Consider the following 27,215-nt stretch of genomic DNA (forward strand, 5'->3'; position numbering starts at 1 on the left):
TCCTATATATTTAAACTTATTGTTTTCCTTAAGAAGTTAAAAATTAGGTAGATATGTCAATACCATGTTATATTTTACCTTACTATAAATAAATCAGAAGATTTCAATTGCATCATTTATTTATTGCTGAATTCCCACCAATAATTGCCACAGACAATTATTTAGTCATGTATAATATACAGAGTACCTATGTGCGTATCATTTCATTTTATCCTTACAACTTTCATGTAGGGCAGGAAGAATTTTCCCCATTGTACACATTAGGAAAAGGAGGTTCAGAGATATTAAAATAGACTGTTCCTAGCCAGTGCAATTCTGCCATAAATGGGGCATTGTTCTCTATCCTGAAGAAGATTCTAGATTTGCAAATACCATATTTAAGAATTAGACAAAATATAACAAAGTGTTCCTGTTTTCTCTGCTATTAACTGCATGACCTTTTTCTATCATGCTGATATGATTACAGTAATTATCACGGTAATAAGAATAGAACATATTGTAGGATAAGGGGAAAATATCAGCCTAAACTTTCCTTAGAACTCCTAGAAGTGCTCAAAATGGCACCTTATACTTTTCAGATCAGAGTTTTCTTTGTGTTGTTTTCTCCATCCAAAGCACTTTTAGTAATTTAATTTTTCATATCTATGACTTAGTACAGCAAGATATTGCTTCAGCAATGAGACTTTCAGGAAATTCAGTACAAATATCTTATTTTTAAAAAGGAAGTTACTGAAATCATACAATTAAAACTCCAAGAATATGTTTGCTTCAGGTATGTCTTGATCCAAGAGTTCAATAATGACATGAAAACCTAGACTCCCTTCACCTACAGGTTCCACTATCCCAGAGTGCAAAATGGTTACCAGCAGTTCCAGACCACAGGCTTGCAGATTTAAATCCAGTAGGCAAAGTTCACATATCTCTTTCCTTTGCTGCTCACATAAGTTTTGTTGTGCCTTATTGGCTTTTATTGAGCGACATACTTATTCCTGAACTTTTCCAAATTCAGGAGAAAAGTGATACTTTGAATGGTTAGGTCTAAATCTCAAGTCAACCTTTTGATCTGGGAATAAGACAATGTCACGAAAAGCATATAAAATAAGAGAAAAAAGTGGATCCCCAGAGGAAAATCAGTACACTCTTATCAGAGAAATCTTAATAAATTCTGGATCACAAAAAGAAGTTATTTACGACAATTTCTTATAGATCTGATATTAATACTCCAAATACAATTTTATATTAACTGAAAGCTGAGAATATTTTTTGTGGCATAAAATTATATAAGGGTAAGGAAAGGCACTATTGATTAAGTTTCCTGGAGAGCAGACTCTGAAATGGAAATTTACAGGCATGAAGCTCATTAGGATATGCTTTCAGTATCAACATTCCTAAGAAAGTGAAAGAATAAGTAAAGAGTGGAAAAAGCTGAACTCTGAAAAAGTTGGCTGTAGCCAACCCCTTGGAGATCTCTGAAACTAACCTACTCTTGTAACAGTCTGCTCCCAAGTTGTCCTGAATTGAGCCAAGGACACCAGGCCCTTGAACTCCTTCTTTGTAATTGGATGTGAGTTAACTCCTGAAGAACAAATGTAAACGTGGGTGAGGCAAAGGCCTCCTGCTGAGAGCATCTTTTTTTGGGGAGGGACTCAGCTGTGCCTTCTCAGCTGTTAATACCTCCAGAAGCTGGGGGAACAAGTGCCTTGATACTGATGTAGTTATCTGGGCAACACACCACCGCATTCACGGGTCTACCCTTTGTTCCACCCCTATCCATCAGTAGCAATTAAGTCCACCTCATCTGCGAATACTTCCTCCAGGATTCGGTCATTTTATTTTCCTAAGGACACATATAAGCGAAAGGTTAGTGAGATAAATGACAGCCCCTCCACCATGGCAGCTCTTCTCAGCGCCTCAACTGATATTCATCATCGCTTTCCTCTGTTACCACCTCTAGATTTCCACCACACTCAGTTAGCACCTCTGCCAGTCTAAGCCCCGGGATGTAAGCCCATGCCTACCACAGCTTTTTTACACTACAGTTGCTGCACTTGTCCATTTATGATCACAAGTGGGCAGAGGTGTACCAAGAAACATCTAGGAGATCCTCTGGTGTTCATTGGAGGACAATAGTCCTATCCTTTTCTGATCATGAGGGTCACTGGTCACTGCTAGGTGCCTCCTTTACTTGCCTTCTGACTTCTTGGCACAAGGATTCTAAAGTGTTTAAGCCCTTAGCCATAAAATTTAATAGGATCCTTGCTGTGTCTCCTGGTGAAAGCACTCTCCCTCTGGGAGTCATAATCTCTAGACCCATACAACCAAAAGTTGTGGGGATAAGAAAGACAAATTCTATAAGAGAATCATTGAAAATGATAGCAAACTGGTCAACTCCTTCTACCACTTCTTTGGTTCCCAGACTTATGTAGTCTAGAATGTTTATTAGGGATACAGCACATTGTAATAGTTATTGATTAAGAACACATAAGATGTTCTGTCCCCTTACTAAGCTGCTCATTTCTCACTCTGTCACTCTGGCAGGCCAGTATTTTCTGGGTGGTATAAGATAGAACAGGGGTTATCATGGCTGTGTGCTCACAGCTACACTTTGTTTGCTGTAAAGTGGGTTCCTTTGTCTGCTGATGCATTATGTGAAATTCTTCAAGGACCAAACACTTCTAACCCCTTGGATAGTGGAGCTAGCCTGAGCTCTATGAACACAAAAACCTATATCATACCCAAAATCAATTTGAATTCCAGTCTACATGAATCTCTTCTCATTCCAGTATGAGAGCAGTCCAATATAATCAAACGGCTAGTTAGCTTTGAGGAATGGTGTCATATTAAGGGCTCAGCATTTGTCTATTGCTGGCACATTTCACATAAATAGTATCATAGCTGGATTAACATAGGCGAGTTGAAGCCCAACATGTGGGCTCATGAGTAGCCTTTGTCTTTGCCAACATGGCTACTTCCAGCACCAGAGTGGCTAATTTGACATTAGCTGTTCAAAGTATGGTTGCCTATTTAGTTGTTTAGTACCACTGCTGCACAGGCTTTTACTGGTGTATATTCATATATAAAACAAAGAACTTCTAATTTCAGTCAAGATAAAGTCTGAGACTGAATCTATACTCCCACCTGAAACAACCAAAAAAAAAAAAAAAGAACAGAAAAGTAGGAGAATACTATAATAAGGTTTTTACACTATTTTGACTATAAATAGAATTGTATATAAGCAGTTAAGTGTTAACAGTGGTAACTTAAACATTTGTATTTTAAATCCTAAATCAACCACTAAAATAGCAAAGAATTACAGAATCATAAAAAATACAATTAATCCCAATGAAAGCAGAAAAAGAGGAAAATGAAACAAAGAACACATGGGCATATAGAAGATAAATAGCAAGAAAAAAGATTTAAACATAACTATATCAATAATCACATCAAATGTGAATGATGTAAAGTATTCATTAAATGGCAGAGATTTATAAATTAGAGAAGAGGAAGATGCAACTATATGCACCTTACAAGAAATTCACTTTAAATATATAAACAAAAATTGGTTAAAAAGTAAAGGGATGAAAAAAGATATACGTTGCCAACACTAACCAAAAGAAAGTTGATTAGGTGTATTAATTTTGGCATCATTGCCAAGTAATGTGTTCTGCTAGTTTTCAATGGGACGGAACGAGATACCTCTTTTTTTCTCTTTTTGAGACAAAGTCTTGTCACCCAGGCTGGAGTGCAATGGCATGATCTTCACTCACTGCAACCTCCACCTCTTGGGTTCAAGCAATTCTCCTGCCGCAGCCTCTAGAGCAGCTGGGATTACAGGCATGTGCCACCATGCCCAGCTAATTTCTGTATTTTTAGTAGAGACAAGATTTTACCATGTTGGCCAGGCTGGTCTCAAACTCCTGATCTCAGGTGATCCACCTGCCTCAGCCTCCCAAAGTGCTCCTGCAATTACAAGCGTGAGCCACCATGCCCAGATGGAATGAGCTACGTCTATAGACCCAGAAGGTTCATGTAAATCAAGGGGGTTTTTTGTTGTTGTTGTTTTTTGAGACAGAGTATCACTCTGTCACCAAGGCTGGAGTGCAATGACGTGATCTTAGCTCCCTGCAACCACTGCCTCCCAGGTTCAAACGATTCTCCTGTCTTAGCCTCCCGAGTAGCTGGGATTACAGGCACCTGCCACCATGCCCAGCTAATGTTTGTATTTTTAGTAGAGATGAGGTTTCACCATGTTGACCAGGCTGGTCTCAAACTCCTGACCTCAGGTGATCCACCAGCCTCAGCCCCCCAAAGTGCTGGGATTACAGGCGTGAGCCACTGTGCCCAGCCAGAAATTGGAAGTTTTAAGTTTTGCAGGTACTTTGACTCAAATGTCTCCAGCCCAAATTCAACATTCCATTCCTTCTCAACCAAGATTCTTACCTTGCACGGCAGAATTGCTGGGCTTGAGAACTCAAATTCTCTGCTGTCAGGAAGCCCCAGTTCAGGTCCTGATATTCAGGACCCTCTTTTCTCTGGATTTGAGAAATTAGAGTTTCTTTATATCTTACTGCTGACATCCTTTGCCTTTCACAGATAAGTCAGTGATCAATCACCCTCAGCCTTTTGTTGTCTTTCTCCACTGTATCAAGGGCACTCAGCAAGAGACATTCAGTTCCACAGGTCTTATGATTACTATTTCCCCAGAAGCTCTTAAATACCTGAGCTATTGAATCTTATAGTTTATTTCCTTCTACCAGCATCTGATCTTGGTTTACTACCAATGGAAGTATGAATAATTGGACGGCTACATCATGCCACAAGCTATTTATAGGCTACATACCACCAGTAATGGTGTCCTTACTGCCAGTTGCCTTGCACATAACCATCTCCAAGATCTCATTTAAGAGTATAACTGTCATTTAGAATTTGCTGATACCAAATGTCCTAGGTCAGATTTCCTAGGAAACAGACTCTGAGATTAAGGTTTTCAAGTAGTTTATTATACTTGTAAAATAAAATCCAAGAGCAGTGATGGAAAAGATAGAATATTGGACAAAATGAGAACTTGAACTGTGATGCAGTTGTAACAGAGACCTCAGCTGATACCATGGGGTATCTCTGTAGTTGGGGTTCTCTGTTGTTGAAATGTCCCAAATAAAAGCAAGAGGGTCAAGCCCTTATGCCCCACATTGGCCTGTCTTTTAATAGGATGTTCCTGAAAAGGAGACATAATCTTGGGCAAGAAAGCAATTCCTTTTTGGAAGTAAGTCCTTGGTAGGCACTCAGCTGTGAGATGTCAATAAAATTAGGAGAAAATAATTTAAACATGTATACAATAAATCTTAACACAATTTTAAAAATAACGACTAAGTGAATGAATACCATGATGCTAAATGTAGCAAATGCTGGGAAAAGGCGAAGAGCAGGCAAGAAATTTGGGGTAGCACACCATAGATGCACCACAAAAGGAAGTATGAAATGAAAGGGGGAAATAACACAGTTAATTTTTTTTTTCTCATCTTAGTGTTCCAAGAGGTAGATCATAGGAAAAAGTTCGACTACTAACTCATTTACTTGGGGGAGGGGAGATGATAAGGAAAAAACAGGTCAGTGGGAATTTTGGGCACCTTTTCCAGAAGATCCTTAAAAAACAGATCTCCTTTACTTAGAGTTGTCAAATAGTCAGACACATATTATAGATGCACAGTCCTTTACTTCTTCAGGTTGACAGATGGACACATCAGTTTATCAGGGATGGAAAGGAAAAAGCCAAGAGAACAATAAAACTAGATGTTACTTATTTTCAAAACAAACAAGACTATTTGCCAAGTGCTAATTCTGCTTAATTTTCATCATGAGCCCAACTCTTCTATTTCATTCTCATGGGACCCATCCACATTGGAGAATTTGTCTACTTAAAGCAACAATGATCAATCAAAGTCCATTTTTGTGAAGATAAAAAAAAGTCCGAGTTTTTCCAGATAATCTCATGTGGGGTATTACTGGATCACAACTTTATTCTGCCTCCCCTTAATTCAAATGCTGTTGTAAAGTTCTCCTTTAGAGTTAATATGAGAAAGATCTATCCCAAAGCAAAGAGTTAATATGAGACAGATCTATCTCAAAGCAAAGCAATGTCCAAACACCAAATGTATCCATTTCATTTTTCTGACTAAAACTAGCTTTACTTCAAATGTATTTCAAACACAACTCATCAAGAACTCCTTATACATTCTCACATGGTACCTGACACAGCCATAAGAAGCTATTCCCATACAACCACAACAGTTTCCAACTACACCTCCAAAGTATGTTTTAACGAAGTACATGCTAGGAAACATGTAAACGGAGCACTACATTTTGTAAAAGACTAAAAACAGAAACAATATCTGCCTTTACAGTCCAAATGATTATTGTAGAACTCTGATGCTTGGATTCCTAACATCAGAGTGGTGAAATAACTAATTCACTCATAGATGAAAGATTATCTACCCTCTTGGCCAATATTTCAAGGCTGTTTTCAGTGTAGTGAATGAATGCCTGCATTTGCTGCCTTATTTTATAAGAATTAAAATTGGTGACAATAATATATTTAACAACTACTTTTAAATATATTTTAATGACAATAAGTAACTGGTTAGATACATACTTCATGTGTTACAGTCAAAAATTTCATTTTGTATTTTAATTGAATATTTTATCAGCTAATCTAAATATTTTGCATTATACAGAAAGCCCAAACATTGAGAAACTGTTTAACTAAATTATCTCTTAGCTAAATATTAAGGCAGAAGATCTTTTAATTCAATAATTTCTGAATACACTCAATAGCTAGAAAACATAATTTAATTTTTCTTAGTGACTGGGGATCTTATAAGGCTTCAAGAAGAATTTGATCAGCAAAATTATACTATAAATGTAGATGGTCAACATTACGTTGTTCTATGGATATAAAGGAGCACACTTATGTATTTTTAATCTTCTAAAAAGAAGATAGAAAAATGATTTTGAGTCCTCCATTAAATGTATGTAATACATATTGATAAAGAATATGTACAAGTCCAGACAATCAAGGGCTTTAAAGTTACCAAGGGAAGCACCCATCTGTTACCTAAAATGACAAGCGCTTGTCACAAATATTCATAATATCATAAAGTAGAAGGTGAAATTACTTGCAAAACCATGATCATCCTGGTTCTATTTTTCCCAGCTACAGAATATTCTGCAGACTGTAGGAATAACTGTAAACAGCTGCTTGGTCTTTAAAAAACAAAAACAAACTTGAACTAAAAGGCCTATATTATCTTTCTCTTCTGAGTATTTATACTTTCCAAAAGTGAGGCCATTTAGTATAAGAAGTTTGTATTAAACCACTCACCTCTCTACTCATTTTTAATCCAGAACTAGCTAGAACTGTCAGATTCCCTTCATATTTATCCTATATATAGTTCTTAGTTCCGTGCCCCATTTATGTTTCCTAGTCCCTTGTCTAGCCATCTGTGTTAATCTAACAGCTGTTTCTATCTCCCTAACAGAGCATTCAGCAAAGATGGCAGGAACTAAGGTAGAAAAGTAAACCGTTCAAGTGAATTTCTTAAAAGATGAATCTGTGTGTCATGGGAATGAGAATATATGCAGTTGCTCACAGAAATATTTTTTTAAATTCTAAAATTTGTGTGGAACCACAAAAGACCCCAAATAGCCTAAGCAATCTTCAACAAAAAGAACAAAACTGGAGGCATCATTTCAAAATCTACCACAAATCTATAGTGACCAAAATAGCATACTATTAGCATACAAACAGACACACAAACCAATGGAATAGAATAGAGAACCCAGAAATAAATCCAAATGTGAAGGATCAACTGATTTTCAACAAAGATGCCAAGAACACACAATGGGAAAAGAACAGTCTCTTTAATAAATGGTACTGAATACACTGCATATACACATTAAAAAGAATGAAATTAGACTTTCTTCTCACACCATACACAAAAGTTGACTCAAAATGATTAAAGAATTAAATTTGAGATCCAAAATTGTAAAACTGCTAGAAGAAAATATAGCAAAAAAAAGCTCCATGGCATTGGTCTGGGCATGATTTTTGGATATGATCTTGAAGGCTCAGGCAACAAAAGCAAAAATAGACAAATGGGATTATATTGAGCTAACAAGCTTCTGCACAGGCAATGAAACAATCAGCAGAGTGAAGCGCTCACATAAAGAGTGGGAGAATACATTTGCAAACCATACATATCATAAGGAGCTAATATCCAAAATATATAAGGACCTCAAACAACTAAATAGTGAAAAAACAACCTGACTTTTTTAAATGAGAAAAGTCGTGAATACACATTTCTCAAAAGAAGACAAATAACCAATAGGTATATGAAAAAATGTTCAACATCACTAATCACCAGAGAACAAGCAAATTAAAACTACATGAGATACTTCCTCACACCTGTTAGAATGGCAGTTATGAAAAAGACAAAACATAACAAGAGATGGCAAAAATGTGGAAAAAAGCAAATCCTTCTACACTGTTGGTGGGAATGTAAATTAGGATAGCCATTGTAAAAAAAAAAAAAAACAGTATGGACATTCCACAAAAAATTAAAAACAAAACTACCATATATGTGATCCATAAATCCTACTACTGGGTCTATATCCAAAGAATATAAAATCAGAATGTCAAAATGACATCCGTAATATCACATTCATTGCAGCACTATTCACAATAGCCAATATATGGAACCAAGTGTGCATAAAGAAAATATAGTGTGTATATACAATGTAATACTATTCATTCTTTTAAAAAATGAAGACATTCTTGCCATTTGCAACAGCCTGGATGAACCTAAAGGACATTACATTACATTAAATAAGCCAGGACCAAGAAGACAAATACCACATGATCTCATTTACATATGAAATCTAAATCCATGGAACTCATAAAAGCAGAAAGTAAAGTGATTTTGTGTGGGTTGGGATCAGACACAGTTGGCTACCGGACATCAAATTGCAATTAGACAGGAGAAATAAGTTTGAGGGATCTATCGTACATCTTGACAGCTGTAGCTAATGATACATTTTATAGTTAAAAATTATTAAGAGAGTATACTTTAAGTACCCTCACTGCAAAAACAAATTATAAGTATGTGAGATAAGGTGTATGGTAAATAGCTGGATTTAGCCATTCCTCAATGTATGCATATATCAAAAAATCGTATTTTCCATTGTAATTACCTACAATTTAACTTGTAAATTAAATAAATGAACTTTAAAAATAATTGGTGTACAATATATGACAAATGTTGCTATTAGTAAAATATTAAAACTTTAAAAAAGAATATATGAAGTCTAATAAATCAGATTTGGATGCAACGAAGTTACCTCACAGGAATTTACTTGACTAGGTTTCTTATGAATAAGGCCAACAAGAACAACACCCTCTTCCAAAGACCTCTTCCACTAACTCCACCAAACAAAACAAATATAGTCATTCTCTTTTCCATAGTCCATTTCTTATGTAGCAGCCAGATTTCCTCCTACACTATTTATAACTCTCCCACTCCAATTTTATTCATCTTATTCTCTGAGCCAGTAATCAGTAAGGTTCTAATTACCTTTCATCCTTTTTGGAAGGATCCATTCATCCACTAATCTTCACTAATAATGTCACTTAGAAAAGTCCTTTTATAGTCCATACATCCTAGAGCTCATTTTGAAATTCTTGGTTATTTGCATATATGATTCTTGAGCTGGTTGCTAAAATGTTGGGAGACACAGTGGACAAGATTGAGAAGTACATATTCCTATCTGATCCCACTTCCCTCCACTCTTAGATAAATTGTTCATTGAAACTGATAAATAAAGATTGCATCAGTATAATCTGCCCAAAATAATTTCACACACACACACACACACACACACACACACACACAGGTTAACAGTTGTAGTTGGTTAATATTTGTATTTGTTTGGATTAACTTTAAACGTATAAAATAAATAAATATATATATTATTTATATATCTTTCCCAAAGCAAGATGAAGTACGTACAATAGGCTATTAAAGCATGATCTTGGTTTGGGGGCACTCTACTTTGAATCCTCACACTCCTGTAAATATGCTGTGCTACATTCAGGACAAAAGCAATGTACATGTCTATAGGCCTATTTATCAAGAAATAAAAGTAATAAATGAAAGACACATTTGAATAACAAGAGTGAACTAGACATGAGAAAATAGAATGGGCCTAGGCAGCTTCAATTCTCCATCTTAAAATTACTCACTATTGTTGAGCATAATAGAATATCAAAAGAAGAAATGCAAAACTCAGATTAATTCCTATCCTCCCAGGAGAAGCTGCCTGCCTGATTCTCATCTGTCTTTCATGCGTTGTTCTCACTCAAACTTACAATTTCAAGGGCTAGAGTGTCATTCCAATATGCAAAGAAGTGTTGGCATTAATAAGAGTTATATTTAGAAATCCTTCTACTGTGAGATAGAATATTAAACTTCTGAATTTTAAGGTCATGACAAGGACACATTGACTAGCTAAAGTTTCAAAATTATGTAAATTAGCTCCTTTGGTAATCACAGGCTCTACAAATGTTCTGCCCAAATTAAAAGGGACAAGTTTTTCATTCTTCCTGCAAATCAGGACCATCAGGATGGGCATGTTATATTCTGGTAACAAACCATCCCAAACTCTCGAAGAGACTTTTAAACAAAGTTCTATTTCTTTCTCATCCCACATGGCCACCGTTTTACTCTTGGTACCAGCGGACAGAGCAAGCAACCATCCTAAATATTACTGGTCATTATGACAATGGGAAAAAATAGTCTTAAAGTGCATTGCATGAATGATTATTTCTATCTAGAAGCAATGACTGTCAATTCTCTCACAACTCATTGACTGAAACAAACTATGTGACCCCACACAAACGTAGTAAAACAAGGAAATATAATCTCTCCAGGTACCCAAAAGAAAATAAGATGAAAGCCAGAGCAGTAAACACAACAACAGCAATGGGCTTCTTTTCTCTCTAGCTTCCAGTGAGCATCCACCACTGAGAAACACAGGGGGAAATCAGAGGGAGGCAGAATTGTGGATGGTGTTGCTGCTGGCTGGCTGCATGCCCCAGCTAGGGTTAACATTCCTTTCAGGGAGCCCACACCACCTCCATTTTCTGTCTTTCCAGAGTAGGGGTCAAACCCTCTCTAGTTCTTTCAGATCTAAGAATAACTTCCTAATGTTTCTAGTCTCAGGGTACTGAAGTTTCCCCTGCGGTTTTCCTAATAGTTGTGGACTGAATTGCGTTCTCTCAGCATTCCTATATTGAAGCCTTACCCCACAGCGCGATGGTATTAGCAAATGGGGCATATGGGGGATAATTAGGTTTAGAAAAGGTCTTGAGGGTAGGATCTTCATTATAGAATTAGTGCCCTTATAAGAAGAAACACCACAGCACAGGCTCTCTCTTTCTTCTCTTTTCTCTCTCTCTCTCTCTCTCAACTCTCCGTCTCTTGACTCTCTCTTCCTTTCTCCCCCTCTCACTTTCTCTCATTCTCCCTCTCTCCTCCCATTTCTTTTCTTGCTGTTTGAAAATAGAGTAAAAAGGCAGCCATCTACAAGTCAGGAAGATGACTCTCATGAAGAATCTAGCCACGCTGGCACCCTGACTTCAGAATTCCAACCTTCAGAACCGTGAGAAATTTCTATTGTTTAGGCCACCCAGTCTTTGGCATTTTCTTATGGCAGCCCGGGCAGACTAAGACATTTATCCTACCTATACTCTTAGAATAATACCTTTATTAAACTCTTCTCAAATTACCTAATATGAATAAACCATCTCTTTCCTGCTGAGATTGTTACTAATGCAGTATGTATTTTTAATTCTCTGTTGTTTGTACCTATAATTTATCTCAAACTTGTAATTTCCTATATACATGACAGCTTAATTATGATAGAAAATTAGAACAAACTTCTGTTTAAAAAGGAGAAATGTTTAAGTAAATGTACCATTTATGTTTTATTCAAGGCACTGTAAAGAGGAAGGCAAAATTCAGCATAATCATTCAGAGAACAGGACTTGGGTTTAGGCAGACCTGGGGTTTAGTCACATCTCTGTACATTGTAGCAAAGTTATTTGCCCACGTTATTTAACTTCTCTAATGCTCTTATTCCTTACCCATCAAATAAGGATTATCATTTGCCTTATAACCAAGTTACAGAGTTGTATTGGCTGAAAACCTGGAGCAGAGAACACTGTTACTATTACTCACATACCAAAAATGCTTTCTTGGTATTTATATTCTTTGTGATATTGCTGTTATTGGAAGCTTCTCGAAACCTGAGCATATCTATGTGTGCTAATTCTCACAACCGTCACAGCCTATGGGACTTTTACATTAAGGGGAATAGATAAGTGCCCATCAACAAGATCCAAAAGCAACACGAGCTAAGACCAGGAGGCATCCTCCATTTTGCCTGCAGAACATTCTCTTCCACAGCAAAGCTAATCAAAGCTTTATTATCTTTAATGAAGTTCTCATGCTAAATGCAGGACACTTGAAATAATTTATCTTAATTAATCAATTTTTAATGCTTAGAGGAAGTTGTTTGACAAATTATTTGTTCTGCCTGCACATTCTCTCTTTATCATTTTTCTTGCCTGCAACTACATTAAATGTAGACATGACCTACAGAACAGGGTGAAAAAAACTAACAAGCAGTAAGCCCCTACTTCAGCAACTAACATGAGACTTATTCACACAAGACATCACTTAATTTTTCTTTAGTAACACAGAGTTTTCTATGGCTCAGTCAATAAGCATCTCACAGGAAAGTCAAACTAGGCTCTGGAGTCTCCATGTATTATGAGCCTTTGCAATGGGAAAAAGAACTTATGGGCAGGCACATTAAATCATGAAAGACCTGAAAACCAACAATTGTGGTCAGGCAACCAGAAATTTTTACTTCCTAAATCCCATGTCCAAAAATAATTCCTAGTAAATTGCTACTTACAAATGACCTTGAAAGTACCTAATCAACTCATAACTGCAAGATGAAAGTGTTAGGAAAATTAGTTATATAACCTTAATCAACTTCTTTAAACTCTTTAGTTTTAGACTCGTCATTAAGATGGGAGAAATAATAGTACCAAGGGCAAGTGCTGCTGATAAGAATGAAATAAAATAAGGCATGCAAAGTATAGCACCTGATATATAAGAAGATAATAACTGTTAGGTGTTTCAGTACTGTGATATCTGATATCCATTCTAGCTATGAAATATTATGATTCACTGACATTTAGAAAATTTGATCCATCTTGCAATAGAAAGAGGTTATTCTTGTTATATATCTATTCTTAGAATTTAAGCCTTTCCTCTAATCATCTGCATCCAAAAAAGATTTGACAGTGTTCAGTTGTCAAGGCTATCCCATGGGGGTATGTTCACAAAGATGACTAGCTTGTTAAATAATTCCATACCAATTAGCCAAACAGCTTTTTCTGATTGCTGGTTCACTGCAGTATGGAATATAATAGAAATTAAGTGTGGTTAATATTAGGTGTCAAGTTGATTGGATTGAAGGATGCCTAGATAGCTGGTAAAGCATTGTTTCTGGGTATGTCTGGGAGGGTGTTGCCAGAGGAGATTGACATTTGAGTGAGTGGACTGGGAGAGGGAGTCTCACACTCATTATGGGTGGGCACCATCCAATTGGCTGCCAGTACGGCTAGAACAAAGCATGCAGAAGAAGGTGGAATAAGCTGGCTTGTTGAGTCTTCTGGCTTTCATCTTCCTTCCATGCTACATGCTTTTGTCCATTCCTCTTGCCCTTGGACATCAGACTCCAGGTTCTTTGGCATTTGGGTTCTCGAACTTACACCAGTGGTTTGCCAGAGGCTCTTGGGCCTTCTGTCAACAGACCGAAGGCTGCACTGTCGGCTTCCCTTCTTTTGAGGCTTCCAGACTCAGACCAAGCCACTACTGGCTTCTTTCTTCCTCAGCTCGCAGATGGCCTATCATGGGACTTCACCTTGTGATCATGTGAGCCAATTCTCTTTAATAAACTCCCTTTTATATATACATATGTCCTATTAGTTCTGCCCCTCTGGAGAATGAAAATTCATAAGGTGACCTTTATCCTAAGTGGCCTTGAGAGCCTCAGGAGACCAGGTATTAAATATTAAACCTCAAATATCTACTAATTTGTTTTAAGAGTTCGCTTTAACTGTGAATTTATAACCTTAAAAAAAGAGAACAGAAAAAGGAAATAAGAAAAGAAGTTCTTACTCATGTTTTAAGGTTTCTTCGTTTTCTGATATGTATTTCTTTTATAACTTTATGACTCAAAGTATGTTTTAAAATAGGGAGGGGCTATTATCCCAAATGTCCTTTTTATCAATTCATCTACAAATATCCTACCATAACACAGCAATATTTCTAAAGGGCATCCGTGTCAGATAGCTGGGCATCATTACCGAGTGAACTAGTCAAAAGGAAAGCTTTTTCATGGAGTCAAACATTTCATAGTCCATTATTTTTACCCAGTCAGGGCTCAAAATGTAAGAAATTAGGCAAATGTAACTGTAGCCCTTTGAAATATTTTTGTTTAGTCAATTCCTTTGGAAAGAAGAGAGAGGACTTACAGCAGAAATAGCCATTTGTATTCATAAATTGTTGCCATATTAGCGTAAGAAAGTGAAGTATATCATTTAAAAGTGCAATTCAACGAAATTTGGCATGCCACTCCAGATACTCTATTTCTATATTGAAGTCTAATGCTGGGTGAAATTTGAGTTTTCTTATAGGATTCGATTTTTTTTTTTTTTAAGATTTAATACTGATTTTTTTTTTCCGAATAAATTTTCACAAGACAATCCCACTATTATGCCATGGGCAGATGCCTCCTGCTTTGTATCCATCCTCATCTAGAGTTGTCAACCAGAGAATCAACCAGTGACTGCCTACCAAAGACTGCAAAATAAAAGGGCCCAGGAAAGTGTCCTTTAAAACACTTTCAAAAACTCCTGAATACAGGTTGTTCTAGAAGGTGACTTTCTCGAACTCTTTGAAAGTGAGTATCATGAAAACCAAAAATAGACATACACCAAAAAAATAAGCAAGCAAGAGAGTAAGCAAGAAAAAAAAGAAAGAAGGAAGACTGAGGCACAGCCATTATAATGGCTAGATTTTTTTTAAATGTACCTTACCAAAGTATGTTGGCAAGAAGGAACTGGAACTCTCTCACACTGCTGTTAAAAATGTAAAATGCTACAACCGCTTTGGAAAACAGTTTTGCAGTTTCTTAAAATGTTAAACCTATACCTACTATATGATTCAGCCATTCCAGTCTAGAAATAGACTCAAGACAAAAAAAGCATATGTCTATACAAAGACTTGCCCACAAATAGTTACAGCAACTTTATTTGTAAAAGCCAAATCCTGGAAACAACCCACATGGGCATCAATAGGTAAAGAGATAAACACACTGTGATAGATCCACAAGACGAAATTCTACGCAGCCACAAAAGAATGAACTATTGACATATACAAAAACATGGAGGAATCTCAAAATAGTTACACTGAGGAAAAGAAGCCAGACACAAAAGAGTACATACTGTATGACTCTCTTTACATGAAAGTCTAGAAAATTCACATTATCTCTAGTGACAGAAAGATCCGTGGTTGCCGGAAGATGAGGGAGGAAAGTACAGTGGGGGCAACAGAGAAAGTTTACAAAAAGGAAACGAGAGGCTTTGGGGGTATGACGTACATGTTCATTGCTTTGATTGCCATACATGTCTAAACTTTTCAAATTATATACTTTAAACATGTCCAGTTTTATGTCAACTGTATATTTTAAATATATGCAGTTTTATGTCAACTATACCTCACTTTAAAATGTGAACAAAAAAAGATGGAGGGACTTCTCTAGATTAAAAGAGATTAAAATTCATCTAAACACATGAACATTGCACCCTTCTTTTAAAAAAAAATTACATAAGATGACTGCAGGACAATTGAGGAAACTTACATATGAATTACATATATAATATGGTACTGGGATTATTTCTTCTGAGATATAACAACAGTATTGCAGGGAAGTTTTTTCTTTTTTTTTTTTTTTTGAGTCTTGCTCTGTCGCCTAGGCCGGAGTGCAGTGGTGCAATCTTGGCTCACTACAACCTCCGCCTCCCAGGTTAAAGCGATTCTCCTGCCTCAGTCTCCCAAGTAGCTGGAATTACAGGGGGGTGCCACCACCCCTGGCTAATTTTTGTATTTTTAATAGAGGCTGGGTTTCACCATGTTGGCCAGGCTGGTCTCAAACTCCTGACTTCAAGTGATCCGCCTGCCTCGGCCTCCCAAAGTACTGGGATTACAGGTGTTAGCCACCCGCCTGGCCAATTTTTTCTTAATAAATGTACACAGAAAGGTTCAGGGTGAAGAATAGAGTGTAGATTCTTTTATTATAAAAGTTTCAAAAACACAAAACAATTTTTTAAAAGTTTAGACATGTACGGCAATCAAAGGACATTTAGATAACTTCAAACCAGATTTGATAACTAACATTACATCACATTGAATTTTTTTATTTTTCTTGGATTCCATGATTTACAGATTTCATAACTTTACTCTCTTTCATTGTACTCTTGTCCTCATTCAGTAAGATTAGTAGGAATAGTTTTAAATATCTTCCTGTTCAACAGAAAACAATAGTCATCAGAACTTCACTCATTTAACTGGAGAAAACTTATTCTCTCTCTGAGTGGTTAGGATTATCCCACAGATATCAGCTCAGGCTACCCAAGCAGCAAAAATCCCAGCTAATCTAACAACAAAAATAAACATGATAGTAGCAGCTAGCGGCCATGGACACCATGTTCTATAGTTTTTCCAGGTATTTTAAGTCTCTCATCTTTCCTAATGTAACTCTCTTAATAACCCTATAATGTAAATATTATCATCACCTTCTACAAACTGAATGTTTGTGTCCTCACCCCCCAAATTCATATAATGGAGTCTAAATCCCCAATGTGATGGTATCGGAGGCAGGGCCTCTGGGAGGTAATTAGGACATGAAAGTGGAGTAGGAGTAGTGCCTTTTATAAATGAAGTGACCAGAGTGTTCTCTCTCTCTCTTTCTCTCTCTCCCTCCCCTTTCTCCCCTCTCCCCTCTGTCTCTCCTCCATATTTTTTTTTTCTGTCTCTCTCTCTGCCATGTGAGGAGACAGCCTTCTGCATAGCAAGAGGAGTGCCCCATTAAACATGCTGGCACCTTGATCTTAGACTTCCCAGACTCTAGAACTGTAAGAAATAAATGTTTGTTGCTTAAGCCTCCCAGTCTATGATATTCTGTTATAGCAGCCCAAACTGACGAAGACATCATTCCTATTTTGCAGACAAAACACACACACTTTGCAGACAAAACAAAGACACACACACACACACACCACACACACACACACACCACACACACACACACACACCACACACACACACAAACTAACTAGCTTGCCCAGAATTACACAGGATAACTAGAAGAGCAGGGACTTATACACCAGGGCAGTCTGAGTCTAGAGCAGGTGCTCAAGTTTGAGCTACCAATGCCTCTGCAGGCCAGGCAAGAAACATAATGAGCGTGTGGGGCCTGTGGCAAACTGATACATTCAATTCCTGCTCCTCAGCCATTATTGCCACGTGTTTGGATTATTCAAAAAAAGCCAGACATTTGAATTTAAATGCAAAATTTCTTCATTGCTTTTGTTTAATTATTTGTTTACATTGGAGAAATTTCATTTTTTAAATATAATACTGATAAGATGTAGATATTTTGAAAGAGAAATTTTGCCCATAAGCCATCAATTTACAATCTATGTCAAAACTATTAAAATCCTTTGCCATTGCAGCATTAAGAAATATATTGAGAATTTCCAAGAAATTCTATCTTTATGGAATCTGTGATCCAAGCCAAAAGTTAAAATATCTACCCCTATCCGTCGGGCCCTGTTCAATGATATTTCTGAAACTAGAAACTTCTATCATGCCAAAACACCAGATGGGTAACAGGTTTTGTGGAATGCACAAGCACTACACACAGAACTTTGAGCATTCTTTCTCTCGCCACCATTTCACCAGTTCTCTGTGTCTATAGTACACAGAGGGGACGCAGAACACAGAAAAGACAATGTTAACAAGGGAATCCTTCTCTAACTTCTGTACCCAACAAACCCCCGCTTCTCAACTTTCAAAAAGGCAGATATAACAAAGTTAATAGCATCTACTTCCTCTACTCAGTGCCTCCAACAGACACTACAAATGCTGATAGACACCATACCTCATTTAGCACCCTGCTTGGGGTTTCTGAGAATTTCATGGCAGGCATGCTCTTGCTCTGTTGTTTTCTCTTCAGGACCAATTCCTTTTCTTCACCTCATCATTGGGCTCAAGTCCTCACTGATGGGCTTTTATTCTAAGCCTCAGGAAAAGGAACAAGGGGAGTAAAAGGACAGAAAAATTCCCCTCGTATGTGCATGACACATGTAATCCTCTACAAGGTGACGTTTCTGTGCTGGCAACTCCAGAGGCAGGTGCAAGAAGTTAGTGCCAGAGAGAAATCAAGGTCATAATAACAGTATTGCTTAAGCATTTATTATCTAATAGGTATGGGATAAGATACTTTCTAAACATCGCTAAAGCTCTGAGGAAGACTTATGGCCATTTCACAGATGGAGAAACTGAGACTCAGAATAAGTTTACTTGTCCCAGTCTACGGTTCACCTTTTATAAATGCCACACCAGGACTCCAATCCAGACCTCAGGCTGGTCCCAGAGCTTTTTCCATCATAACACTCTGTCTCCAGGAGCAAAGATTCACGATGAAGAAGAAAGAATGGGGCTAGAAAAAGAAATAAATCAACTTCCAAAACAGAAAAGCACACCTCCCTATCATAAGCCTCAGCCACCAGCTCTCCAAGACTAGAGCTTTCTTTCTCATCTCTCCATCAGACGTACCTGGGGAGCTCACTTAAAATACCAATTCCTGGGTCCTATTCTAGACTTAATGAATCCACATCTCTAGGGTGGGAAACCAGGAATGTGCATTTTTAATTGCAACCACACAGTAGATTTTAATCAGTGGTTCTTCAAATGAAGCACCGAATTTGATGATTCAGAAAAGGAGGAAGGCAGAATGTAGCAATCTCTACCAGATATGCAAATATAAAAACGAAACTTTAAAGTAATAACCAAGGAAGAAGCTTTTGCTGCCAGACATACAATTGTTAATTTTTTTGAGGAAAAGAATTATTATCAACAAACATCTAAAGGAAATCTAGCCCATTTATTTTACTTGTTTTGACTTCTGCAGATAATGACAGGCTACAGGGAAAGCTGGTTTAAGGGTTGCAGCAATTAGTTAATTTGTGACTGATTATTAAAAAATAATATATGCAGCGCCATGTCTCTCCAGAGCTGAGAGTTACAAATTACCATGTTCCTGTTGCCACTGCCACTGCTGATGTTATTATTTTTAAAGGATTGCAGCCTCCATATGTTTGTGAATATTAATACTGTTTGAGGTTTCTCAGGTTGCCATTGCCACCTCAGTTCCCTTCTGCTGGCAGGACATGATGCACCAGCAGTCAGAACTGTGAAGGAATCCACAAATGTAAACGCAACCTGAGAAGTCGCTTAAGCTGGAAACAGCCTCTTTCCTTCCCACAATCCCCAGTTTTGTTCATTAGTGACCAAAATGCACATGCTTCCAGCCTACTAGCCATCTCACAATTGTGTTCCACCCAGCACAGTTATCCTCACACATCTCTCCTCCATACCTCTGGTAACCAATCCTTCACTGTGCGTTTCTGATTCTTTATACACACATTCTGACTCAGTTCTTCCAGCAATACTCCCTCCACCTTCTCCTAAACTGAAACATGGCTCTTCCCTAATTACGATGATACTAACTCCTAAGTGTATACAGATCCTGGTGATCATTTTCTTTTCTAACCCATCCTTTACCCCAGCATCCCATTTTTTCAACAACTACAGGTACTGGGTACCAGCCTCAATGCTTCTCCTTCCTTCACTGTTTGAACATTTCAGGGACTCCTTTTATTAACCCCTGTATCTAATTTTGCCATGCCTTTCTGATCTCACTCTTTGTCTTCTAACCTCTGTGGAACCCCCAAGCTTTCCTATGGGTTCCATCTCCTATTACCCCCTTAAGGAACTACACAGAGATTAGATGCCAGCCTCAGCTACTTTACCTCCCCTACTCTAAAGCTGTTGCTTCAGCTCCATCTCTTGTTGATTTAAGTTCTACCTACAGGCCACATCAGATGCTTCTACCATAGTGATAAGTTTTCTACATTTCTAGGTTGGCTGACATTGTCTCTGGATCTACAAAGCATATGAAGCTGTAGAATACAGTGATTAGAAATGTGATCGTTGGATTCAACCATGCATGTAAAGTCCTGGCTTTTCCACTTTGTGCCACTGTGGTTCAGGACAAGTGATCTTTCTAGGCTTTAGTCTCCTCACTCCTAAAATAATCAGTAATAACATCTATTTTACAGAATCATTATGAAGATTGGAGAGACAACTTCTGGGTGTAATTTAGACTAGTTGAAAGTAAGAAAAAACATAACTCAGACTAGCATAAGCAGCCAAAGTGTATTACTGGCTCACTAATGTTGAAGTCCAGAGAAGAGTCTTCAGGATGGGTTTGATTTCAGTGGCTAAACCACAGAATCAAGAACCGGGTTTCTTTTTTTCTCCCTCTGTTCTGCCTTCCATGGAGTCAGCAGGCTTGCTTTCCCTCATAGGTACAAGGGGCTATTGTTGGGATATAGGCTTCTTCATCCAAAGCAAAGGAATGAACAAAATTATCACTTCAAAAAGTTCTCCCAGAATAGTGAGAGAGAACTTTTCCAGCCATTATCAGAAAACCTCTCATGGCCTGTAGTCTAGATGTGAGTGGCTCTTCCCAGGAGAAATGGCTTTTCCCATTCACGAAGTCCCAATTTTAAAACACTGCCTGGGGCAAGGGAATTCCTTGCACAGATTGGCTCAGACCTGCTCACCCTAGCACAGAAAAAGGGATTACATATCCTAGAAAACATTTTTTCCATCTAAACTTCACAGTAAGTATAAGCTAAGAAGAGGCAGTTAGATGTTGAGAGGATGACATAATATTCACAATGGACAGTCAAGGCCTTCACTAACAGTGGGAAGTTAGTGAACACCCTACTAAAATCAGCAGTGATTACTGTATCATTTTTACCTTTGATGACTACTTCTCATTCTTATTTATATTACCATTTACTGTTTATAAGATCCCTCTCCATACCCTGTGCTTTACTGAACTTTTCACCACTGACATACACTAACATGAACTTTTTACCACTAACATACACACCCCAAATTCTGTGTCTAGCAGCAGGCGTACAAGAAACCCAGCTTCAATACATGCTAGTTGAATAAATGAATAGACTGTAAAAGTGATCCCTACCCAATGTCAAAGTCTCTTTCTGGTAAGAATTAGAGATCATTCTCAATAATTTTATCATCTTCAGTACAGAAAAATTTTAATACAGTTTAAAAAGTCTTTTTATACAAAATAATATTACTATAATCACTGATTACATAGGCACAGAGAGCAAATACATCTTTGGTATTTTCTATCTGCCCAGTAAATGTTTATTTTTTACCACAATTACATGTAATTTCTTCCTTTTTAGCTTTCTTTCACTATTATTTTGGAGGTACACGATTTCATTTGACCAGACTAGATGTACTATGAAGAATAACATGAAACCTATAATTTGTTTTGGTCAGTGTACCCTCATAATAAAAGCTAAAACATCTTCAAATGAATAAATTCTAAGACCGTATGGTTTTCAAAACCACAAATTACCGGAAAATCTCCAATATTACACAGTGTAAAGCGATAAAATATTTACATAGGAAAAGATTTTCCTGTTAAGATTAATCTTTGAAATGTCTCATTTTCCATATTCATCATTTTATATCAATATAAAGACATATATTCCTTATTCTGCCCTACTTTTTTAGTAAATGACATCACTTCTAAACAGTTTTACTTCAATGCTTTTAAAAAGTAGATGACAGTAGCATTTCTACAATAATTTAAGTAGCAAAGGGATCGCTGTAATTTTTAGAGAGATGTGGTAAATGGCTCTATATGAGAGTTATTTCTTGTTTTTAATTCCTTTTAAAGCCTGCATGATTCCGGACTTTTGAAAAATATAATATTAAACTTGGAAATGTCGTTGAGAGAAGAAAAGTGTGTGTGGGAGACTACAAAACAGACTGGCCGTCTCACAGTAAAATGAAAGAAAATGTGGATGCTCTGTCTTTTAACAGAAGGCTGTAGCAGTGCAGAACCTTGTCTATAGAGACCATACAGTGAATTTTAAGAGTAGAATCTAATGAAAGAGTAATACAAGAAGTGTTTAGAGAATATAAACTAGTCAGACCATCTGAACTTCATGAAAACAGCACTAAATTTTAAAAGCATAATAATAGCACATGAGCCCAATCTAGGTAACACTACATATAGAAAGCTATATTATACATTATACATCTAATAATCCATATGCATGACCAGTCACATTTTTATTTCACATGCCTCCTAAAATTCCCACTTTGGTTTATCTCTAGCTGCAAGCTTTTCACTATCCAGTACAAAGCAAAGCCTCAGAAAATAATGAAACAAGATGAAGGACAGTGTATTCAGTGGACAACAGTATATCCCCACAGAATTTGAAGCCTGATCCAATTCAATGAAGTAGATATTGTTACCTGAGGCCAAGATGTTAAATAATTTTGCTCTATGCTTCTGAGTATTGGGAATCAGGTCCCAAAGCCACTGATCGCGTTGTAATTTAAGATCTAACCAATAAATCTCTTTCACAAAACAAAATCCAGCAGAGAAAGTGGGCACCATTGATCTCACACAGCCAACCAAATAGTCAAAACGCTGAGGAATATAAGTTATTATATTACCTCTGTGGAATTTGAATGATGAGTCACTTGGGTGAAGCTTTTGATATTTCCTCAGTGATCAGACTGCTTGATGGTACAGCCAAATTCATTTAAATCCATTATCCCTGCAGCCACCACTCTGGCTTCTTTGCGACCCTAAGTGCAAAACAGAGATGCAACCAGTACAATGAAAGGGCCCTCTTGATAATGATTATAAAATCACTTATTTCCAGGAGATCCACAGGCAAATAGGCTTACGAAGAGATGCTCAATCTCACTCATTATTCGAGAATAATAAATTAAGGCAAAAATTAAATGCTATTTTTACCCCAAAACTTAAACAATATGAGAATCTGGGGGAAAAAAATTCTCACTTATAGGAGGATATATTGATGCACTCTTGTTGTTGAATCTAAATTTTAAATATGCATACATTTTGAAACAGTAATTCCTATTTTTATAAATTTAACCCTACGTAAGTGTTCAGAGAGGCATACAGATGATATTACAGTGTGGAATAAGGAAGTAGCTAAATTAATTATAGTAAATCCTTGCAGTAGAATGTCATGAGGATATAGAAAGAATGAGGTAAATCTATATATACTGATATGGCAATTATCCCAAAGATACTGCAAAGTGAAGAAAAGTAGTTTGAAAAGCAATCACTATCACATGATTTCCATTTCCATGCTATGATTCTCATTTGTGAAAACAGTGTATACATATTTTTTCTTTGTGTACATAGAAATTTCTGGAAATATAAAACACCAATAAGTCTGTAGAAGGCAACACTAAGGTAGCAGGAGCAGGGGTGAAGTCAATGTGGATACAATAGGACCTTAACTTCCCACCTATTCTTTCTTTGACAAAAATGTTTACCATGAGAGGGGCACGAGATTCTCTTTTCTCTTATCTTGCCTGTATGAAGGCAAAATTGGATGTTAAGTGTCCAGTATAAAGAGCCTGTCAGACATCAGGAACCCAGTGAATATTGGATCCCCTATTAAAACATGACTGAGTGTGCACAAACATACACACACACACACACACACACACACACACACACACACACATATATACACACACACAACCCACTCCCTTCCACCAGCTTCTAAAACCTGATATCATAGTATATGCTTTCCATCAGAGAATGTCTCCATTTCTTCAAGGTATTCTTATTTCAAAGGAGGATTGGAGAGAGAGACTAGGACAAGAGTTAATTTGGGCATTGTTGTCACTCGATAATCAGTTTATATTTTTCTTTTTTCTTTTTTTTTTTTTAATTGAGACGGAGTTTCGCTCTTGTTACCGAGGCTGGAGTGCAATGGCGCCATCTCGGCTCACCGCAACCTCCTCCTCCTCCTCCTGGGTTCAGGCAATTCTCCTGCCTCAGCCTCCTGAGTAGCCGGGATTACAGGCACACGCCACCATGCCCAGCTAATTTTTTCTATTTTTAGTAGAGACGGGGTTTCACCATGTTGACCAGGATGGTCTCGATCTCTTGACCTCGTGACCCACCCGCCTCGGCCTCCCAAAGTGCTGGGATTACAGACGTGAGCCACCGCACCCAGCCAGTTTATATTTTTCAAAAGAGAAAGAAACTTGTGTTTTATTTTCCATTTCTAAAACAGAGAGAAATAAATCTTCCCAGGTGCTATCTGCGACTTGGGGAAATGCTGCATCCTGCTCCCCATTTCAATCAATCTTGAGAGAATGAACAACTAGGGTGAGAACATTTAAAATATACTTCTGCTGTGATTGAAAACTGCAACAATAATGAAGGCTTGTGCATAATAATGTTGAAACAACACACAGTGAATTGCGGGGATTCTGAGAGTCAGTGACATTTATAACTCCTTTTATCTCTCCAAAATCACAGAAACAGAAAAACAAACCAACGAACTACCTTCATTCAGTCAGTCAGTGGTCTCCAAAACAGACATTGCTCTCACACACCAGCAATAAAGAAATTTTGAGCAGGCAGTCACAATTAACTCACATATTTCACACCATTTTACTAATAGTAAATTAAAATGGATGACATTTAAAACATATAGAAGATCGAATTCCTAGCATTTTTTCCCACATCCAATAGGATACTGTTCCAAATAACTCATTAAGTAACTATAATGCTGTCTCTTATACAATTATAAGTTATGTCCCTAAAATATCGCAACTTCATCTACTCCACCAGCGAAAACTTTCAAGACAACTTTTTTTTTTTTTGAGACGGAGTTTCGCTCTTGTTACCCAGGCTGGAGTGCAATGGCACGATCTCAGCTCACCGCAACCTCCGCCTCCTGGGTTGAGGAAATTCTCCTGCCTCAGCCTCCTGAGTAGCTGGGATTACAGGCACGCACAACCATGCCCAGCTAATTTTTTTGTATTTTTAATAGAGACGGGGTTTCACCACGTTGACCAGGATGGTCTCAATCTCTTGACCTCATGATCCACCCGCCTCTGCCTCCCAAAGTGCTGGGATACAGGCATGAGCCACCGCGCCCCGCCTCAAGACAACTTTTACTGTTAAAATGCCTCCTTAGAGAGTGGAGGGGCATGCAATTAATTTGAGGAAATTATTACTATTCTTCTAATTTGGAGAAGGGGATACTATTATGAGTGCTTTGTAGGTGCCAAGTATTCTCAAGAGCCTTAAAACATCTGACTTTTAATTTTTCCAACCACTCTGGATAGTAGACCTTATTCCCATCTTACAGCTACAGAAGCTAAGGATTAAAGCCTCCAAAGATTAGTCAGAAACTGGTAAGATATCATATTGAAATCTTACTTTGATTGATTCCAAATCAAAACAATCAGTCTTTTACTGCTGAGAAAAGGAAAACATCAGGTGTAAAAAATGTGTAATGTGGTTACAGAATCAGAAATTATTAAATATTATGTAGTCAGAAAGATGAGAAGCAGTTTGAGAGCTGGGTCTTCTCTCATTCCATATCTGTGAGCTCTATCACTTTATAGCTACACAGAAAGATTTTTCTGTAGCTAACGATGAAATAGGACCCCACTTGTATTTACCACCAGGTACACTACACCTGAAGAACGTCGATAGGAAAGGTTTGCAAGCTTGTCCAACCTGCAAATGCAGCCCAATACAAACTGGTAAACTTTTTAAAAACATTATAAGACTGTTTGTTATCATTAGTGTTCACTAATTGGCCAAAGACAATTCTTCCACTGTTGTCTAAGGAAGCGAAAAGATTGGACACCCTTGGTTTAGGAAAAACCTTTTTTACAAATTTTAAAGTGGTCTCTTTATATCCTTCTATTACCTTATTTAAAGTGAAAATAAAACCCACATGGATTGTTTAAGTTAAATCTGTGCATATGATTGTGTGAGAAATTCTTCTTTAAATAGTTTACTCTATGGCAGTGGTTCACAATGGGGGAAGATTTTGGTTTCCAAGGACATTTGGCAATGTCTTGAGACAGTTTTGGCTGTCACCACTGGAGTAGGGGTGCTTCTGGCATCTACTGTTAGAGGCCAGGGATACTGGTAAACACTGTACAGTGTGCAGGGCGCTCCTCTACAACAAATAATTATCCTTCCCCAAGTACCAGTAGTGCCAGGTTGAGAAACCTCACTCTAAGGAAATAATCAATGATATTGTCAAAAATAACTACGCAGATGTGTTTATCACAGCACTACTTGTGACTGTTTAATAAGGAGATGTTAAATTACAGCACATTTATTCATTAAAACATTGTAGCCATTTAAAATGATATTGCAGAAGAATATTTAACAACATGAAGAAATGTTCATGAATTTACATGTGCTAAATTAGTATGTCTGCTATGGTTATAGTATAAAAGTGTGTGTGTGTGTGTGTGTGTGTGTGTACTTATGTACATCATGGAAAATATTTTAAAAGAACATTGAAAATATTAATAATGTCTGTTGCTGAAAGGAGATCCTATAAAATAATAGTCCATGACCAATGTCATTAAAAATATTGACACACTTCTCATCTGAGGAGGAAAAGTAGAGTTGACCTAATCTATCATCTCAAAATGAAAGCCTTCTCAACATATAATATTTTGTAACCTCTCTTTTCAGAACATGTCAGTGGAAGAGTTTTATTTCCTGACATCAAGTTGCTTAACGATAGAAGAGGAGAGCAGCAGGTGTTTCTCACCAGGTGCCTTCATGATGGAAGCAGATAGAGTTCACTGGAA

The 27,215-nt window shown here is 37.3% G+C and overlaps 1 long non-coding RNA gene across 4 annotated transcripts in view; it reads right to left on the reverse strand.

Moving 5' to 3' along the window:
- The window catches only part of LOC103789015 (uncharacterized), a 724,824-nt gene that overhangs the window by 540,329 nt on the left and 157,280 nt on the right, over positions 1–27,215 (reverse strand). For all 4 annotated transcript variants that reach the window (XR_013530713.1, XR_013530714.1, XR_013530711.1 and 1 more), the window contains exon 3: positions 23,046–23,180. This is a non-coding gene — a long non-coding RNA (uncharacterized LOC103789015). The remainder of the gene's footprint in view (positions 1–23,045; positions 23,181–27,215) is intronic.

This window comes from Callithrix jacchus, chromosome 2 (genome assembly GCF_049354715.1).
Source record: "Callithrix jacchus isolate 240 chromosome 2, calJac240_pri, whole genome shotgun sequence".
Classification (NCBI taxonomy): domain Eukaryota; kingdom Metazoa; phylum Chordata; class Mammalia; order Primates; family Cebidae; genus Callithrix; species Callithrix jacchus.